General features: G+C 34.5%; 1 long non-coding RNA gene and 1 pseudogene across 3 annotated transcripts; both read left to right on the top strand.

Moving 5' to 3' along the window:
* Positions 1-410: 410 nt before the first annotated feature.
* LOC139891691 (uncharacterized) lies at positions 411-2,621 on the top strand. Of its 3 annotated transcripts, none has more exons than XR_011773805.1 (4): positions 411-594; positions 675-839; positions 1,762-1,902; positions 2,274-2,621. It is a non-coding gene; the product is annotated as an uncharacterized lncRNA (long non-coding RNA). The 3 variants fall into 3 exon arrangements; XR_011773806.1 differs by having other exon boundaries at positions 2,059-2,621; XR_011773804.1 differs by having other exon boundaries at positions 1,762-2,621.
* Positions 2,622-3,836: 1,215 nt separating this feature from the next.
* Positions 3,837-5,581, top strand: LOC139891690 (S-norcoclaurine synthase 1-like; annotated as a pseudogene).
* Positions 5,582-8,017: the final 2,436 nt, after the last annotated feature.

Raw genomic sequence — 8,017 nt, 5'->3', positions numbered from 1 at the left:
TGCAACCGTGTGTGTTTGAAGCCATGGCGGATTTTGAATCTTCTTTTCTCCGTAACAGTGTGTTCCAGATCTGAGTCTACTTTTAACAAAGATCTGAGCCTCATTTATCTTTTCAATCTTTAATGTTGAACATTCTATTTATTTCGCAGCTAATAAGGTACCGTCAATTTTCCTTATCATTTTCAATTTTGATATATATTATAGAGTTAGGTTCACGTATATAGTAAGTTTTGTGTATTTTGTAGATGAATAAAACATGGTCAGGTTTGGAGAAATCACCTGAAGGAAGCGTCAAGAATAAAATTCATATGTATAGTGAGAGTTTAATATTATGTCATTGTCATGTGATTATGCCACATAAGATTTTGATTATGATTTATTTGTTTATTCATTGTGATGTACAGTTTGGGCTTAAACTTTTGTCACTACAATGTTGCGGGCGCAAGACTTGGTCAACATGTAGAGAAGGGCAATGAAGGTGGCTTATACATAAGCTGTGTGGCATCTACTTCAAATCCTTGGGCAATAACCATGGATGCGGGAACCGGCTTTTGTTCTCGAGTCTTTGAACTCTCATCCGTCTTCCTTCATAACGTTTTACCGATTCTTGCAGTTGCTTTTGTTTTAATGTTTTGACTAATTATATAACTAATTACAGTTTATGTGCTTCTTAGGATTAGATTATGGAACAGTGAGAGAAGAACTTCTACATCAGTGGTTATCGATTAATTTTTAAAAACACAATGTTAATGGAGACTACCTAGAAAAATGCACATGAAAGGGAAAGATTTCATTACCCTATGCAAGGAACTCAGAGGCATTAAAGGTTTTCTCCAGAGGTTTAGTGTCTCTTTATTTTGTGTTGGTTTTTCTTATTAGTTGGGGTTTATAATTTTCTTGCTAATTTATTGTAGTAAGTGGCGATTTTATGTTTGATGTTTACCCTAACATATTTTTTTTGGATTTGTGCAAAACATTTTAGCTGCAAGGGCCAACTAATAATCTATAGGGTTTGTAGCAAAATCTACTTTTTTTTTTTTTTTTCTTTTTTAATTAATACATTGTTGGGTGTTTGATTGTTTTGTGGTTTTAGATATCACAGCTCCATGATGAGGGGTATTGATTTTTGAGTTGAAACACACTGACCCACCATGTTCTTATTAGGTGTGGGTTCTCAACACTATGGCATAGTGTTAATAAAAAGGATAGCCAAGTATTAATTCTGAACACCACAGTCAGAAATGTCTTTACTAACAGTGGTTGCAAAGAAACACTTTTGGGTTGAGTTGTTTGTCTTAACAGTTGTGTTGATTATTTAGTTGCTATTTTAATTTTTGTTTCTTAAATGTTGTCAATTTTTTTTTTTTTTTTTTTTTTTTTTATTTTTATTTTTTTTTTTTTTTTTGGTACCTTAAATCATGTATATCAACAACAACTAGGATGTGCAAAGTTACAGCAGTTATCTTTAGTAATGCTAAACAAGAACAAATGACATACATACAGTATATGTAGTGTAGAATCTGTTGGCATTCAAAAACTGATACTAAGTGGCAGATAGGACGTACAAAGTTTATTGTCATGACTTAGAAGGGGAAAAAGTTATGGATTATATTCACACTCTTTAGTTGGCAGCTTAATTCTCTTGATTACATTTTTACATTTATTGGCAGTTTATTTATCTTGATTATATTTTCGCATTTTTACATAAACACACCTTTGATATTCATGCTAACTGAACATCAACTTTCTTTGTTTACACAGAATGGAACAACCAGTTACGATTGCTGATCTGAAGATGAATGAAGTCAATAGAATACTTGAATCTATAGTTCGTTCATGGACTTCAAGATGACCACGAAATTATAAACCGAATGCTTACTGCTGCGTATATTACACAAAAACGTAAGTGTCCACCCATTTATAATTTAATTTAGATTCTTTGTTAAGACCTAAATGTAACACCCTAGGCAAATCCCACATCGCCCACGGACATGAGTGATCATGGGATTATAAGGTAATACTCACGCTTAAATGACACAACGCGTTTTGGGACAACAGGCAGAGCGGGTGAGCAAGTACGTTGTGGTTAAGCGTGCTCGGGCAAGAGCACTACCAGGATGGGTGACCTCCTGGGAAAGTGCTTCTCGTGTGTGGTCGCCAAGAAAAAGCCGTGCGCCTGCGGCAAAGCGGACAATATTGTGGTCATGTTAAGCTGGGGCGTTGCACTAAAACTTGACAACAAATTTTAACAGCCACCACTATGCGCATTGTAGGGACCTATGGTGCAACCATGTCATATTTCTGAAAACGATGATAGATCTGCATCTTTTAATCAGTCTGCAAATGTTATGATTTTTTTTTTTTTGCTTTGTTTTTGGACACTATAATTGTTTTTGGTTGTAGTTTGTATGCCCCAAAAAACATGAAGTAAAATGTGCCGTGTAAATCGATAGCTAGCGTTAAAATCGCATAAACCTTAGAGCAGCAACGCGCGAACCTATAATTCTCGTTAGTTACCATATCAAATATATTTGTATAGGATACTAAAAGATCGGAAATTTGTTATTGTTCTCATGTTTAGCATAGAAAATAGTTGTATCTATTGACTTGTATGATTATCAATAAGACAGACGGTTTTACCAATCTTTCAAAACATTCAGATAACCTAAAATAAATCAATAACAACTCTTAATCACACTAGATCAGAAGAACATTTTTATTTTTTTATTTTTAGAATGAAGTCGAAAAATTTGATTTTCGAACATGAGTTAAAATCTGAACAAAATTAAGCTTACAGTTCTAAAGCTTAAACTAAAACTAATAAACACTTAAAACCGATCAGAACATCATTTAATCTTAAGATGAAGCTTGGTCAAATAAAAAGTCAAAGTTTAAGAAAAATTTGATTTCGATTTAAAACAATGATCGAAGCACAAATCTGAGCATGGATCAATGGGTTTATTCCCTTATGCTCTGAACGGTGAATGAGATTACAATGGAAATAATTTTAACTTTATACCATTTGGGTCCGGTAGAAGAATATGCCCGGCCCCGGGATCCCATTGGGGGAGAATATGTTAATGTATATGTTAGCATCCCTGTTGCATTCTTTCGAGTGGAGCTTACCAAAAGATGAAGAATTTGAGCTTTCGAACAAGTTTGGATTTGAGACGAAAAAAATGAAACCACTTAGAGCTATACTCTCTAGGAGATTATCTGAAGAAAACTTGTACTTATGATTGAATATAAGTTTTTATGTTGCTTCATGTTTATGTTGCTTTCGTTTGGACTTCGCTTCTTGTTTATGTTGCTTCATGTTTGTATTGCGCCACTGATTGACTAAAATTTAAATAACACATCTAAACATCTTTCCTTTGGTATAAACATATTTCAAATTGTACTAAGCCAAAAAGAATACTAACATACAGTGAGTCGTAATACAGTATAACAATAACTAACACTGAACATATATGAGATTTTGTTGACGTAGTCCGTTACAGAGATGTACCCTAGTATGTGATACCTCACCGTATATTTTAATATATTACTACAGATGTATGTATAATATAGATAAAATATCTAAAAGAGACATATAAATTAAGGTGTAAACAAATTCATGTAAATATTTATATAAACAATGAAAAAGTTGTAAGTGATGGTGAAATGATAAGTGGTCATTGTCTCCGCCTGCTAGAGAGCATAATTTGTTGAATGTTTCAATGACTAAAAGTCATCAATGAAAAGATAAATGTCTATTATCTAGAAGCAAAGATCATAGATGAAATGAAAGATGTTACAAATTATTTATTGTATTATTATAAGTACTACTACTACTACTACTACAAGTGCACATCATATTCAACAAACTAGGTGAAGTGTACAAGACGATGGAAGATACTACAACGGCCAAGATCGATAAAAGAAACGAGTATGGTGGTTCGATTCCTGTTGAAAATGTACAATCACTTGCATCGAAGGACATGAAAAACATTCCGATTCGATATATTAGACCAGATACCAATCAGAAGAGATTTTGATCGATGAGTCGTTGCAGATTCCAGTAATTGACATGAGCATACTCAACCATGTGGGTCAACCTGGTTATAATGATGAACTGGCCAAACTTCATGTTGCTTGTAGAGATTGGGGCTTTTTCCAGGTAAATCATAAAATCATTGTTGGATATCAAGTCTTGAAACAACATAACATATCGTGTCATGATCAAATAAGAATTTAAATTACTTGTGAACAGTTGATAAACCATGGGAAATCAAAGATCATAGATGAAATGAAAGATGTTACAAATGAGTTCTTTAAATTGCCATTTGAAGAGAAGATGAAATACGCACAGAGTCCAAATAATACTGAAGGTTATGGTCAAGCATTTGTTGTTTCTCAAGAACAAAAACTTGATTGGGGTGACATGCTCTTCCTTTTGCCTTTGCCAATCCCTCAAAGGAACCTCACAGTTTGGCCTCAAAACCCCACTTCATTCAGGTATATTTATCACAGTTTTGATCGATATAAAGAGCTTAAACAATTAGTAAAATAGTTATAGTTAATAACTATATAAAACACAGATCAATAGGAAACAGCAAATTTTTGTTGGTCTAATCTGCATTTACGTTGATCAGGAAAACCTTAGACGAATACTCGAACGCTCTAAATGGTATTTTAATGGAACTACTGAGGTTAATATCTATAACTCTTGAAATCGATCCTGAAGAAATTAGCAAAATGTATGAGAATGGGATACAAGGTATTAGAATGAACTACTATCCACCGTGTCCTGAAGCAAACAAGGTTTTAGGATTGACACCTCACTCGGATGCAACGGGGCTAACCCTATTGGTTCAAGTCAATGAAGTTCAAGGGCTACAAATCAAGAAGAATTCAAAATGGGTGCCCATTAAACCGGTTCATGAATCCATTATTGTAAACGTTGGTGACGTGATGGAGGTAATCTGTCAATCTTACTTTTTTTTTTCTTTTACCTTTTTTTGTGTGGTAAAAACAGTAACGGAAAACACCGATCATCTTGTGTTTTCTATACGGATGAAAACAGATATCCAATCATACTTGTTAGTAGTGATGATATATTACAGGAAAAAAAACATTTTGGACATGTTTTATACATTTGACCCATTTAAGAATCTTAGTTTTTTCTACTGAGGTTAATAACTGCCTCAGTATAATTGATTGATGGTCATTTGAATTCTTATTCATGACTGGCTTGTATATTAATTTCAATTATGTTTAATTTAAACAGATTATGAGTAATGGAGAATACAAGAGTATAGAGCATAGAGCTGTAGTTGACTTCAATAACAAACGTCTGTCGATTGCAGCCTTTCATAACCCTGGTCTAGAAGCCAAGATCAGGCCATTAACGCAGCTCGTTAGAGAAAACACACCAAAGTATAAGACGGTGAACGGAGAGGAATACATAAAGATGGTCATTAAGAAAAACCTTGATGGTAAATGTCTAATTGATCAAATGAAGATTTGATAGAATCTTTTGGTCATGTATTCAAGTATGAATAAAGGTGGACAATTAGACAAAACCAAATAAATAAAACCAGACAGGATATCATTGTATCGTCTTTGTATGATTTGCATTGGTTTGTTTGTTGTCGAGCCATCTTTACATGAATTTGTTTCACACCTTAATGTATCTGTTTCAGACTGGCATTCAAGTGCTCCTACGAGTACTCTCAATGATAACAAACTAGTATATTACCCACTCACTTGAACAGGATATAACCGTAATTCACCATGTAACTCTTAAACCAGATGCAGTGTCTGAACTCTGAAGTCTCTTATATTTATGTTATAATGTAAAATCAGCATAGGAAATGTATGATACGTAATGGGACATCATGAATAAGTGTAGGTTCCTCTATAGAGAATGTGATTCAATAAAAAAGTATACATGTCTTTCCTTAATCTAATCTCATACCAGTAAGGATTTTTAACAAACACCTAACGTGCATCCATATTTATAGCAACTTAACAAGTATATACTTAGGATTAGTATTAAGCATTTAGTCCCTATCACGCACCCAAACCATAACAAAAGTCCCATCTTTGAAGGTCTCGATATCTATGCGTTCAAGGCTTATCCGAGTGGGTTTTATCACACGCGTGTTCGTATGGATTCATTGTGAGGAGTTTCCTACCGAGGGACGGTACCACTGTAATGGTTCGTCCAAAGAAATGATCGGGTGGGAGGGTTCCGACATCTCATTTGTAGCGACCCGACCAAATCATGTTTGACGGCGCCGTCTACGTAGGTCCCATTACATGGTCATAAGTCTTTAAGACAAAGTTTGACCGAAAATATGTCGCATTCATTTCATAAGTGTGGATGTTTCAAAGTTTACAAAAGTAGTTTCCATAACTAGTACATAACGATGTTTAAAGTACAAATGAAACACGTGCGACACAGTTTAAAGTAGTCAAAAGACGCTCCACATATGCAAGTATACTCGACATCCAAAGCAAGTATCAAAAAGAACGAGCGGAAGCATGTATCACCTAATGTTCAAGGACCTGAGAAAAACATAGAAATCTGTCAACGAAAACGTTGGTGAAATCATAGGTTTAAGTAAGTCAGTGAGTAAAAGTAAGTCGAACCACAAGATTTGCATCATATATAAAAAGTAATACATTCTAAAAGTTAATATTCACGAGCGCCCAATTATCAAAGCTTAACGTTTCCATCCTTAGTACCCCATCACAATAGTGTTAGAACATACACCGTTTTCCGAAAATATATTTCATCCGAATAACGGTAGCGAACCGTCCGAATGAGGGTTTGTCAAACCCATATAGCCATATAACATAAGTTCTCGCTTACACCGTCAAGTGTAACTAATGATAATCGAATTGAGGATTTTTGTTCTAAACTCGTATGTAGAATGTTTGTTTTCATGTACTTGTGTTCACTTAGTTAAAAGAAGCGTTTATGTTTTCTCATCCCAAAAGTAAGTTCAAAAGAGTAAAAAGTGGGACTATGATCTCACCTTGAGCAAATAAGTACTTCGACAAGTAACGTGTGCAAAGAACAATGCTAGTCTTGACCTAAACAAATAGGTCGTATCAATAACGGTACACACGATAGGTCAAAGATGTCCAATTAGTCCTATGGCTCAATACGACTCGATTATGTAGCATGAGAATCAAATTGTCAAGTTTCATGCAAGATACAAGTATAGGATCATGTTAGAAAGATTACATAATCATTTGGTTAAGTTTGACAAAAAGTTAAACTTTGGTTGGTCAAAGTCAACGAAAAAGTCAACGAAAAAGTCAACGCGTTCGGGTCGGGTCCCGAACTATTTTTCTGTGCTAATTATTCATATATAAGTATGTTAGAATAAGTCTCATGTGAATCGGAGGTCCATAGCGTGCCAAACATTTTCCGTATAATTGACAAGTAGGTCAGAAGCTGGACACGGCTTAGGCCGCGCCGCGACCCAGGATTGCTGCGCCGCGGTATTTGTCGTGTGCTGGTACCTGGTCAGTCTCAATTGTTCAAGTCTCAAATCAAACTTCATTTGCACATAAATCACAAACCGTAACTCTTACGACACGCATTTTATATCGTTGGAAAGCTAATTTGACAAAGAACACAACTAAACACATTTCATCAACCAAAAACATTATTTGCAATAACCGACTTTTCAAATCAAATGATCAATCAATGCACACATTTAATGCTTCAAATTTTACAAGTGCACATTTATGATTCGGGCATTTAATGCATACATAAAACACGCCGTTTTGTAGATAATCAAGCATACAATACAACTAACTACTTACTAACAATAATTCATGGCATTCAATGCATCAAATATTCATTTCAAGCTTATCAAACCCTAACCCAAATTCACCAAAATCATTAATCAAGTTTATGGAGTTTTCTCAAGCAACCTACACATCAAATTGAAGCTAGTGATGTTAGGAACACATTTAATACATGCATTTATGACATTTAACATCATTCAAACAACCA

Source organism: Rutidosis leptorrhynchoides, chromosome 2 (assembly GCF_046630445.1).
Source record: "Rutidosis leptorrhynchoides isolate AG116_Rl617_1_P2 chromosome 2, CSIRO_AGI_Rlap_v1, whole genome shotgun sequence".
NCBI lineage: Eukaryota > Viridiplantae > Streptophyta > Magnoliopsida > Asterales > Asteraceae > Rutidosis > Rutidosis leptorrhynchoides.
The sequence above is the reverse complement of the archived record's forward strand: the minus strand, read 5'-3'. Positions and strand labels throughout refer to the sequence as shown.